The sequence below is a fragment of the Rattus norvegicus genome, chromosome 7, assembly GCF_036323735.1.
Source record: "Rattus norvegicus strain BN/NHsdMcwi chromosome 7, GRCr8, whole genome shotgun sequence".
Classification (NCBI taxonomy): Eukaryota; Metazoa; Chordata; class Mammalia; order Rodentia; family Muridae; genus Rattus; species Rattus norvegicus.
In genome coordinates this window covers 125141795-125155116 of record NC_086025.1, presented here as the reverse complement: position 1 = coordinate 125155116, position 13322 = coordinate 125141795, and the positions used below count along the sequence as shown (strand labels likewise).

The 13322-nt window shown below is 42.6% G+C and overlaps 1 protein-coding gene across 9 annotated transcripts in view; it reads right to left on the bottom strand.

The window, feature by feature from the left end:
• Window positions 1-12479, bottom strand: part of Cntn1 (contactin 1) — a 297760-nt gene extending 285281 nt beyond the window's left edge. For 5 of the 9 annotated variants that reach the window (XM_063262902.1, XM_039078298.1, XM_063262901.1 and 2 more), the window contains exon 1: window positions 12287-12445. The gene's annotated coding sequence lies outside the window, so the exon portion shown is untranslated. Of the gene's footprint in view, window positions 1-430; window positions 539-12286 lie in introns of all 9 variants that reach the window. The other 4 variants (XM_063262899.1, XM_063262904.1, XM_017594616.3 and 1 more) reach the window with 3 other exon arrangements.
• Window positions 12480-13322: the final 843 nt, after the last annotated feature.

Genomic DNA, 13322 nt, shown 5'->3' with positions numbered 1-13322 from the left:
CTGGAAATGAAAACTTTAAGAATCCAAAGGGGAACCTCAGAGGCAAGGCGCCCCAACAGAATACAAGAAGTGGAAGCAAGAATCTCAGGAGTTGAAGGTACAGCAGAAAAAATTGATACATCAGTCAAAGAAAATGTTAAATTTTAAAACTGCCAGATATAACACATGCAGGAAATCTGGGACACTATGAAAAGATCAAATCTATGAATGGGAATACAGAAAAGAGAAGTAAACCAGGTCGAAGGCACAGAAAGTATTTTCAAAAAAATCATAGAAGAAAATGTCCATAACCTAAAGTAGGATATGCCTGTAAGGTACAAACAAAACATTACAAAACAAGAAAAAACAAACAAAACAGAATAGAATACCAAATAGGCTAGAGAAGAGGAAAAATTTCCCTCAATACATAATAATAAAAATACAAAGTTACCTCACTCAGGATGGTATTTTCCAGTTCCATTCATTTGCCCATGAATTTCATAAAGTCATTGTTTTTGATAGTTGAGTAATATTCCATTGTGCAGATGTACCACATTTTCTGTAACCCAATCACAGAAAAACACACATGGTATGCATTCTTTGGTAAGTGGGTATTAGCACAAATGCTCGAATTACCCTAGATGCACAGAGCACATGAAACTCAAGAAGGATGACCAAAATGTGAATGCTTCACTCCTTCTTTAAAAGGGGAACAAGAATACCCTTGGCAGGGAATAGGGAGGCAAAGTTTAGAACAGAGGCAGAAGGAACATCCATTCAGAGCCTGCCCCACATGTGGCCCATATATATACAGCCACCAAACTAGATAAGATGGATGAAGCAAAGAAGTGCAGGCTGACAGGAACTGGATGTAGATCTCTCCTGAGAGACACAGCCAAAATACAGCAAATACATAGGCGAATGCCAGCAGCAAACCACTGAACTGAGAACGGGACCCCCGTTGAAGGAATCAGAGAAAGGACTGAAAGAGCTTGAAGGGGCTTGAGACCCCATATGAACAACAATGCCAACCAACCAGAGCTTCCAGGGACTAAGCCACTACCCAAAGACAATAATACATGGACTGACCCTGGGCTCCAACCTCATAGGCAGCAATGAATAGCCTAGTAAGAGCACCAGTGGAAGGAGAAGCCCTTGGTCGTGCTAAGACTGAACCCCCCAGTGAACATGATTGTTGAGGGGAGGGCGGTAATGGGGGGAAGATGGGGAGGGGAACACCCATAGAGGAGGGGAGGGAAATGTTGGCCCAGAAACGGGGAAAGGGAATAACATTTGAAATGTAAATAAGAAATATCCAAGTTATTAAAGATGAAAAAAATAAAAAAATACAAAGTTACTAAGTGTACAGAATAAAGAAATAATATTAAAAGCTTAAGGGGAAAACATCAAGTAACATATAACGGCTGATGTATTTGAAGAGCACCTGAATTGTCAATGAAGACTCTAAAATTCAGAATGGCCTGGAAAGACGTTCTACAAACTCTGAGGTACCACAGTGGTCAGCCCAGATCACTATATCCAGCAAACCTTTCAATTACAATGGATGGAGACAGAAAGATAAAACTAATTTTAGGCAGCCTCTATCTATAAATCGTACAATACTGAAGGCATTAGAGAGAAAACTTCTACCTGGAGAGGTTAACCTCACCCAACCACAGGGGAGAAAACAAAACAAAACAAAAACAACAAACAAGTAACAAATGATCTCAGAACAGCAAAGCAGTTTGCAGCCCCATAAGAAGAACCAGACACTCCTCCCCCAAAGCTCTCAGGGACTAAACCACCAACCAAAGAGTACACATGGAGGAACCCATGGCTCCAGCCGCATATGTAACCCAGGATGACATTGTCTGGCATCAATAGGAGGAGAAGCTCTTCATCCTACACAGGCTTGTTTCCCCAGTGTAGGGGAATGGCAGGGTGGGGAGTGGGAGTGGTGGGTGAGAGTGGGAGCATCCTCATAGAATCAGGGGGAAGGGGATAGGAGAGGGGAGGGACTGGGGAAAGGGGATACCATTTGATATGTAAATATGTAAAATATTCAATTTTCAAAAAAATCATACCTGAAGAATCAACTTACAGGAATCAACAAATATTGCTCATTGATAACTCTCGGCATCAATTGTCTCATTTCTCCAATAAAAAGACACAGACTAACAGAACGGGTGCAAAAACAGGACCCATCCTTCTGCTGTATCCAAGAAAAGCGCCTTAACATCAAGACATTACATCAGGGAAAAATACATTCCAAACAAATGGACCAATAATCGAGCTGGTGTAGCAATTTTCATATCTGACAATTAGGCTTCAAGCAAGAGATGGGGAACAACATTACATACTCGTTAAAGATAAAATCCGCCAAGGTGCAACAATTCTTAACATCTACTCACCGGACACAAGGGCACCAATGTTCACAAAAGAAACGCTACTACAGGTTAGATCTCATATTGACCCTGGCACACTGAAAGAGGGTGACTTCAACACCACATTCTAACCAAAGCGTGTTATCAAAACAACAAATTTCCCAAACATGGTGAGATAGAGTTCCAAGCAGACAACTCTCTTCACCAATTGAAGCTTTAGCATAGGGAATGGAATGTATAGAATCCATAGTTGCTGGCCAAAGTGGTCCTATGGGAACCCACAAACAACCCAGGCTATTGCAAAAGTTAAAGATGACTTCCCATAACCTGACTGCAAAGCCCCATTTAAAGACAACACATACATAACTCATTGACCATGGAGAATTCGAGCTGGTGTCTATAGAAGAACCTTCTTCACCCCTACATTTTTAGCATCTTTTGTACAGGAAGGTACTCTACATGCTATTAGAGAAATTTAAACATCAACCCAGCTATAAACCTTTGATTTACAATGGTGTCCTGCCTGCAAGATACATAACCATAATGGGGGCACAAAGTTTGTGAGAATAACCAACAAATATCTGTTTTGATTTAAGACATACTCCAAGAGAAGAACCCTTACTCAATCCTACCTAGGTAACCAAGAACCTGAGATTAGATAGTCCAAGGACCTAGGGGCAAACCAAATATTACTGATCTACCAAAGGAATGCAGCAATAAAATAAAATGACTCCCAATGGTGTATTCCTCTGTGCTCATAGATCAGTGTCTTGCTAAGCCATCGTCAGAGAACCTCTTCCTGTAACAGATGGGAACAATACAGAGAATCACAACAAGAAAATATGGAGAGAGAGAGAGAGAGAGAGAGAGAGAGAGAGAGAGAGAGAGAGAGACAGAGAGAGAGAGACAGAGAGACAGAGAGACAGAGAGACAGAGACAGAGACAGACAGAGAGACAGAGAAACACAGTCCATAAGAGGATTAGTGTCTCCATAAAACACTCCCCATAGGGCTTAGGGAACTCTATGGAAGAGTGGGCAAAAGATTCTAAGACCCAGATGGGACAGAGGACACCTAACTTCTAAACATCGTAAGACTGAAACATATATGACATGCGTATGACCAACACACATACACATTATCACAGGAGTAGCATGCACAGGTCAACAAAGGTTTACTCAGATGGGGTCCTAAAGCCGAAAGGAGAAGTGGACACATGCCCCCATCTATAACCCAGATGCTATCTCCAATTTATAGTAATTTACAAATGAAACTTTAGTTTCCTTCAAGCAAGTTACACTGGGAAAACAAAAAAGTCTTCAGGGGAGGGTGCATGCCCAAAAGTAATAAAAAAGAACTCAAAGACATCATGGGAGCTTCTTTGTCACATAATGTTGGGTCTGGTCTTTCTAAAAGTTTTATTTTTTTAAATTTTATTTTATTATATATATAATTGCATTATAAACAACTATAACACATGTGTGTGTTTGCTTTCTAATCTGAGACATAACGGGAGTGATCTAGGTGGGGAGGGTGGTGGGGCATGAACCGAGAGAAGTCAAAGGAAGGGAAAATAGACTCAGGATATATTGCATGAGGAAAATTCTATTTTCAATCAAAGAAGATTAAACATGTTTTGCTAGAAGCAGGTATCCTGTTCCTCACCATTCAAACTACATATAAGCCCAAATATTTAAAATAATGAGAAACCAGGTAGTTTCCTAGTAATCAGAGTTATAATAACCCTAAAATGGCATGCGAATTCCAAAATTGAATCAACCCATTAGTCATTTAAAAATATTTTCAATTAAAATGTATTGCATCTGACATGTAAAAACATTGTACACTGGCATTTTCCGAGATAAAAATCTGTTATACTAAACAACTCAGCGTTCAGGCTGAAATATTGCACTGTTTATAAGATCTTAGCAGGCACCCCGACAGCTGCAGATACAGATCTGCATTTCAGTTACCATGACAATTTAATGTGGTCAGATTACAAGCCTTAGGAGAGAATTACTGCTCATGTTTTTGTGGTAGTAGGAAGGAAAATTAGGTCAGAAAGGCATAAAATTCTGATGTTTGAGTCAAAATCGTAATAATAAATATTTAAACGGTACATTGTAAAGATCTAATTCATGTTTGGGAAACATCATCGTCTAAATCACCACACTGGAAGACCTTTTTGTTTATTAGCTCTCGATGAATAAAACATTTGCAAATTTACAATGATTTAATTCCTTGAGCCAGCGCAATGCATTTGTGTCACAGCCATAGATTGTGCGAACCACAATTCACAGAAAGGATTGGGCAGGGAACAAACAGGAGGATTAAAAACCAGAGCATCGCTCACACTGGTGTGCACCAAGCGATACAGAGACCTTGTCTCAAACAGACAGAAAAGGTGAAGACGCTTGAGGTTGTCCACATGCATGTTGTGGCGTGTCCATGCATGCACACACGCATCAAACATACACACAGCAAAGGTGTAGCATCCGGATGTATATGATCATGTTTGTAGGTGCTCTTGATCACCTCTCATCTGCTGACTTACGCAGTAGTGTGGTTCACGTTCGAAGCCCACCCTACTGGATCTGTAAGGTGCTGGGGTGCCATGTGTAACACATTTAAGATCATGATTTTCACCATGATATCCAATAAGGGGTTATTGTTAAGTGCTCAATGGAGATCATACGGATGATACATTTGCAAACTTGGTAGAAAATAATTCTTATGTCCTGACACATTTACTTTCGAGACATGATTTATTTCTGCTCTAATCGCCATCATTTGATAAATGAATTTCTTTTTCACTATTTTTAGTTCTCACTTCCCCCCAAAATTTGTTTTTTGATATGACTCCTATAAATCTTTAAGATGTATAGAATTTCATCACAAGCAAAACTAACAAGCTGAGTATTGAGTGTACCTGCCTAGGAATGTCTCCCAAATTTTATTTCAATAAATCAAATTAAAAAGGTAAGAAAAAGATTATTGTACTTTTCACCAAAAATAGAAATAAATACACTCTGAAACAATTTACAGGTGCAGAATTGTGTGTGTGAGTGCATGTGTATGCGTGTGTGTGTGTGTGTATGTGTGTGTGAGTGAGTGCATGTGTGTGTGCATGTGTGTATTTCTGTATGTGCATTTTAAGCATGTGGTTAAATGAATGCAAAAGTCTAACATGTTTAGGATGAAAACTTAGTTTCTCCTGAAAAAAAAACTATAGAAAGTAGATATAATTACTGATAAAATTTATTGATGAAATGAAGGAATATTGCACTGCTCAGAACTTTCGAGTGTCCTTTACCTTACGGGCATTGGACCTTCTCTGACATAAGCCATATGCACACTGGGTCTGAGGACTATTAGTCCCTTCTTGTGTAACATCTGAATTTGGGCAGCTCACTTATTTCTCTGACTTCATCTATAAACACATTTTCATTCAAACCACCACATATTGAACGAAGTGTTAAAAAGATTAACTTACACCAGTTATACCATGGTTACCTGTTTGCTATCAAACTATGCATAGTCCTTGATATGCCTAAGAGAACAGGTTAAGGACCAGGTAAACTGACATAAGGAGCCTAGAATGACCAATCAGGAGCATTTGGGGAATAAAAGCAACAAAACAGTATGGAAAAGGTGTGACACACTCGGTCAGGTCTACACCATCAAGCACAGGGCTGAGCAATTATCCACTGAATTAGGAACCATCTGGATAATCCTAGCAGAAACAGATTTAGTGCTTGAGTCATTCAGATAATTGTGCAAACAATGTGCCCCGCTCTGACTGAGTAACCTGGTCATTAATATCTTCTCTTGTAAGTTTTGCCCTGTGATATTTTTGGAATGGACAATGGAGGCTCAGAAAGAATTAAGGAGCCATCTACTTACCGGAAGAACCACAGGAAGAATAATGGGAAGGTAACAGACTGATATTATATGTGTCCCCAGGAACCACTTCACATGAGGATAGGCATAAGATACACACAGGTTCAATCTTGCTTTAGTGGATGAAGGAAGCCAGTGTTGTTCATTCCTGACCTTTTCAGTTCTATTAGATGGGAGAAAGTAGTTCTCTGAGCGTTTACACGCTACAAAGTAGCAATGTGAATCAATCAATAAAGGACTATAAGCTTATAAATGCCTGGATGACAAATCATGTTTTTAGAAAGACACAGCCAGGCACAGCAGCTCCTATCTTCAATCCCAGCTCGAGATCCTAACATAACAGGATCTCCACAAGTTCAGGGCCAACCTAAGACTATTGGTGAGTTCAAAGTCAGCCTGGGCATGAAGTGAGATGCATTTCAAACTCCACTGCTTATGTTCCCCTCTCCTACCCTCCCCATAAATCCAAAAGCAGAAATCTGGGGAACGAAGAATTTTGCAAATGTCCTGTTTTATGAGGAACATACGAGTGCCTTGAGTCAATCCAGCTTTATAAATTGATTAACACAGATAAAACTCACCCCAGAGCACAGTAAATAATTCAGAAGAACTCTATACATAACTTTGACTATGAAATTGTCACTGTTAATAACCGTAATACTAAGTGTCCGTGACTCCAATGCGTTGCCAAATTGGGATAGCCGTAGGCAGAATATACATCTGACTGTTGGGAAGCTGTTTGTCAGTGTCCACTAAGAGGTTACAAATACGTGTTTTCACTAGCAACTCTTAATTTTTAGAAATAACCATAAATGCAAAACATGTATATTCATGCTTAATTCCTTAACTTAGGAAATCTAGAAGCACAGCAATGACAAGTATACACTTAGAAAGCCATGCATATGTCCTTAATAAGAATGATCTGTGAAGTGGATAAATACCCAGTGTCTGACAGGAAGGTAGAGTGGAGCTCAAAAGTCAATATTCACTGTCCCTGTACTTAAGAGTCAAGGGTAGAGATTGAAAATGTCCTGAAAGACACAGCCAGAATACAGCAAATACAGAGGCGAATGCCAGCAGCAAACCACTGAAGTGAAAACGGGACTCCCGTTGAAGGAATCAGAGAAAGGACTGGAAGAGCTTGAAGGGGCTCAAGACCCGATATGAACAACAATGCCAAGCAACCAGAGCTTCCAGGGACTAAGCCACTACCCAAACACTATACATGGACTGACCCTGGACTCTGACCTCATAGGTGGCAATGAATAGCCTAGTAAGAGCACCAGTGGAAGGGGAAGCCCTTGGTTGTGCTAAGACTGAACCCCCAGTGAACGTGATTGTTGAGGGAAGGGCGGTAATGGGGGGAGGATGGGGAGGGGAACACCCATAGAGAAGGGGGGAGGGGTTAGGGGGATGTTGGCCCGGAAACCGGGAAAGGGAATAACATTCGAAATGTAAATAAGAAATACTCAAGTTAATAAAAAAAATGAAAATAAAAAAGAAAATGTCTATATATATCAACAGTCATAAGAAAAACAGCCTGGTGTCATATGCCTTGAATCCTAACACTGGAGAGACAGGCAGACAGATCTCTGTGAGTTCAAGGTCAGCCTTCTCTACATGGTAAGCACATGAGCTATAGTGAATGCCAGTCTAACCAAATAATCTGTCAAAAGAAAGATGAAAGGAAGAAAGGAAGAAAGGAAGAAAGAAAGAAAGAAAGAAAGAAAGGAAGGAAGGAAGGAAGAAAGGAAGAAGGAAAGAAAGTTCATGATTCTGTATTTTCTTTTAAATTGGTTTCCAATTTTACCTTAAGTTTAAGAACATAACTACGTATTTATATACTTTTGAATATAATTTTACACAATAGGCTTTCATTCGGCCATAGTGAGCATTGGGTCATCCTTCAGTTACATGGCCGGTGTTACACAACTCAGTCCTTCTTAGAAGTTGAACCCAAATATGCCTTGCTACCAACACAAAGTTTCGAAGTAAGGGAGACACAATAGCAAGAATCAAACATACATCACACTCAAGCAGTCTGTGGCATCGTGTACTAAAGTTTCTGTGTTGGCAGACACGGTTTGATTGCCCACTGCACCAAACTGGATAAACAGCAACAGGGGAATTTGCTATGGTGAATAACAGTAAACACACATTAGAATTTAGAGTAAGAATGGATAAACTACTGAAAAGATGGTGGATACTTCTAGATGAAAGGAAGACTTACAACGTATTAATCACAAACAAAATCATATGGAAAGTTATGGCATCCATTACTAAAGGCCAGATTAGGGCTGATGCCAATCAATGGGGATAGGCAAACAGTGATGTTCTATACTTATATTATAATTACAAATAATACTGTTATCGATGAATAAATAATTATGGTGGCCCACGTCCTGTCTGGAATGAGTCACATGGTCTCAGGATAAACCAGGAAGGCTTCTGCAGTGTTGTTGTAGACCCCAAGGGTATGATCTACATCTTCATTTGTCTGCATAATAAAGCCCCCCTGTCCCCAACAGCCTTAACCAGGACAGTGATCCATGGCTATCAGAAACTTAATAGAAATGGAACTGCAGAGGAAAACTTGTCATTTGAGAGCTTGGGAAAGAGAGCCAAAGTAGGAAGGAGAGCGAGAAAGGAAGCTTAGCAAAGTAAGGAAACCTGACAACAGATGACTGTGGCATCTACAACTGAAATCTGGGGGAAGAGGAGGAAAAACATGGAGAATGGCTAGCAGAGGGGAAGACCAACAGACACTCTGGGAATAAGCAGAGAGCAAACACTGCTCCGGTCAAGCAGGGAGCTTCCCATTGACTCAGAGAGCATAGAATCTGGGATGTGATTCATTTTGTGTGTAGAAATGGTAGCACTTGACTGAAGACATCAAGGGAATAGACAAGTACGTAGGAAGTAGAGGGGTTGTTTACGGCAGAGAAGAGAACATGTTGATGGGGTGGAGGGGGTGTCTAATACATGTACCACGGAAAATGCAGCCAATTCACTGTGACTGTTATGGTGGGGACTAGAGATGGGAGAGATCTGAGGAAGGAGACAACAAACTTGGAGAGTGTCCCAAACACCCGTGGTGACACCATATTTGTCTCCTACTTGTAGAAATCTAATCTATCTTGTACCTAACTCTCTGGTTGGCTGTGTGGAGCCCAAGAAAGAACATGAGGTATAAACCACCTGTGTTAGACAACTGAGTCATTTTGGGGCAAGGATACGGAAACACCCTCACATTAGCCATGAGTCATCATGGGCAGGATAATGGAGACGGTGTTTCCAAAAGTAGCCCTCCATTCTGCTTTCTAATGACAAATACATGAGTCTCAAATCCTTGGCAACACTGATGTGAAGGATTTGCCACCATGATAGGTTTTCAGCATTTGTCTTTGAGCCTTCTTGGAACTTTCAGTGTGGTAATTATAAACAGCATAGGTCATCATGCCCTGGTTTGTTTGACTGGTTGTTTTTGTTTGTTTTGTTGTTATTTTTTGTTTGTTTGTTGGGGGTGGGTGGTTGGTACTGGGATAACATACTGACCAAAGCAAAGACCACTGCCTTCCTTTCTCTGCCTAGCTCAGCTACTTTCCTTTTATAGCCTGGGTGCCGCTGAGTGGGGATGGTGCTGCCCGCAGTGGGCATCAATTAGAAAGTCAGAAAATACCCGGTAAACAGGACAGAGTGCAGGGTGGTGATTTTTCAACTGGGGTTCCCTCTTTCTAGGTGATTCTGATTTTCTCAAGTTGGAAGAATTAGTAAAACTGTCTTTTCCGAAAAGCATTTCTTGGTCCAGCTAGATAATAAAGCAGGTGCATGCATAAGGTTAACCAGCTTAAGACTAAGTGTGGTGGATGAGGTTTCCACATGTATTGTCTTCCAAGGAGATCCAAACTGTGGCTCTAAAAACGGCACGTAATTAATAAATGTGGATCCTGTGTTATAATCAGTGGTATCCCTGCTTATTCATAGCCTACTGTGTTCCCACTCCCACATGCTCAGATTTTTAAGAAAGGCTTCCTGACAAACCTAGGCGGTAACTCAGTTCTTCTTTCCTGGGATTACCATGAGACTAAAACTCTAAGAGAATGGAACCCTCCCCAAATCAGATAATCAGGCAGTCCAGCTGACAAATTCAACACCGGTCCCTCTGATAATTTAGATGATCTAGGAGTTCAGAAATTAATTGTGAAACATGTAAAAAAAAACACATATTATTGCTGATACCAACACCATTTAAATTTATTACAGGGACTAATGATTATGGAAAACTGCTGAGTATGAGAGTTGAAGAGCAGTACACAGTAGGCTTTAGTAATAGTAGAGTTGAGAGTTGTGACAGATTTTTAAGTCCACCATTTGTTCCTTCTGAATCTCAATTTTTGCAATTTATGACAACGGACGTTGGCAAAAAAAATAAATATACAGGTATTTATAAAAAGAAAGTCCATGCAATACAAATAAATCTGAACTATCGCGTTAGCACAAATTTGTATAAGTCACAAGAGACGTATGGCCAAGGAATTGCATCAAAACTGTCTTAGATGGCCATACCACTTCCACAGTCCTGCATCCTGAAGAGTGGGCAGACCCTTTCCAGACCCCAGAGAGTAGCTAGCTACAAGTTACCACACAGATACATTTATTTCCAAATAACCAAGATACGCAAGCGTGTGCACAATATTGTGCACCAATGACTTAATAAAATATCGTAGATACGACATCTATTAGCCTGATGCCTGTTATACTTCAAGCTGCAATGGTCGATATGCACCGTGAATCCGAAAAAACGCGGGATAAGACCCAGGAATGCATTCAAAATAATCTTGGAATACATCCCTTTCTGCACGCTACAGAAACGTTATTCCAAGTGTGTGTGTGTGTGTGGGGGGGTGTTGTTACTCTGAGTTTTTCAGCCCTGGCTTTGCCCCTAATGAAGAATTTGATTCTATTTCACCCCTCCCACCCAGTGTTTGCAGATTGCTTGGGAAGGCCAAGGCAGTCTGCTCAGCAGCAAAGAAACCGGCTGGCTGCGCAGAAGCTATATATAGTTCCTCCACCTTGGAGATGTGCACACACAGGCACACATACAGATGCCGATGCTGGATTTGGCATGGGGGAAAAAGGACAGCCAGAAAGGGCTACATCTCTCACCACCTCTCACTTCTTGCTTTTTTCAGGAATTTTCCCAGCAGGGTGTCTGATTTCCCTGCAATTCTTTTCCCTATTGCTACCAGCAGCAATCCGATTCCAGTAGGAACCGGCACTGGGCCAACACCCAGTGCCCAAATGCGGTCACCCAGGGAGGATGCTTTGGAGCCCATCCTGACACAGTCACTTGACTAGATGAAGCGGTAGTTCCCAGTAGGAAACAGCGAGGCCAGCGGGAAGCTGCCTTTCTGCCCTGCCCAGTCCGCAGCACCTTGTGGAGGAGGTACCCTGGCTTTTCCTCAGACTAGATTCATCAGAAAATGCCTGCCGAGATTCTCCCCAGCCACCAAGCCCTAAGGGAGCTGGTTTTTAGCTAGGGGAAGCGCACGCAAATCCCTGCTTTCCCCATGGCAAGCACCCTCAGCCAGCGCTGCGCTGGAGGGTACCTGGCAGGTGCGGGGGAGGGGAGCAGGCGGCGCCCGGCGTGCCGAGCAGTTGAGGAGCACACAGGACCTGCGGCTCCTGCAGCTTGGCACGTCTGTGCCCCCAGATCCCAGCCTCATCCACAGGGCAAACCCCAGGCCTGTCCCCGCAGACAGCCGCAGCGTCTATGAGGAAAGTTGCCCAGACGCATTGCCCCTTGGGGCCCCTCTCAGCAACCCTTCCCGGTGCATCACCCCGGCTCCTGCATCCAGACCACCACCACCCCCTCCATGCCATCTTCTGATTGGTGTCATAGGTGTCCCGGTGACAGCTACAGCGACCCTGGGAGCCGGGGTAACCAGGGCGGGGTAGGGGCTGGGTGGCCTCTGGGAAGCATGCCTTCCCTGCGCTCTGCAGAAGGGCGAGCCTGCCTCCTACCTGTTCTCCACTCCTGTCGCCGCCTCGCTGCCTGGGCCCTACAGCTTTCCCGCTCCCGCCGCAAACAGCTGGGAGCGCATCTCCCACCAGCGCCACTCCTCGCCTAGGCGGAGCCCACCCTAGCTACTTGACAGCAGAAGCCGGGGCCTCAGAGTGCAGTTATTGGGGCCGCGGGGAGAGGGAGGCGGGGACCGGAGGGAAACTTGCAACTTTGATTGGACAGAGGAGATGTCATTCTCAACTCTAGGGTTTCTGTGAACTGACTCTCTTAGCTTCTGAGCCCACCAGCGAAGAGTCCTTGTAGCCCGCGGTTTGAAACCCTTCTGCTTCTGGGTCAGGGGGCCTTTGAGGAGGGAAACTACCTCGAGGATCTGCCATTAAAGGTTCCAAGAGGGAGGGAGGATCTGACAAAGCCAGATCCCTAGAACTTTCCAAAAGAGACTCTCTGCTCCTGGAGATTTAACCAGAGACACCAGCTGAGGTAAATAAGAAAACATCAGGATGCACAATTAAGTGGAGAGATATCACAGAGAAATCAGGAATGGAGATTATGTTCCTTTGCAGTTGCCTACCATTGGCCACATATGTCATGAAAGATTTCCTTACAGCAAAAATTGCGGAAACCTTTTATTCCATTTAGCTGAATTTTGCCTATATAGGGTCCTTTTATTTAAAATGGGGAAATTGCTGTAAAAGAAAAAAATAAACGTTCAGAATGAAGCGAACAGGCATTTGCCATGGGTATTTCCATGGGTGACACGTGCTTGAGGCAATGGCACCATACTGACTGTGATAACCAGTGTCTTACACTCTCAAGTTCCGGGAAAATAGATAAAACAAGACAGCTAGGTAATTCCAAGCCTAAATTTTAAGAGGACAAAATGCCTTGGTGCTTGCGTGTCATCTCTGCTGTCTATCCGGGTGGAACCGGAAAGCTATACCCGGGGGACCCCTTAGTGAAAGACCAAGGAGACTGTAAATAAAATTGGAGTAGAAGATGCGTTCTCTCGGGACCTAATGAGGAAAGCAGATACCC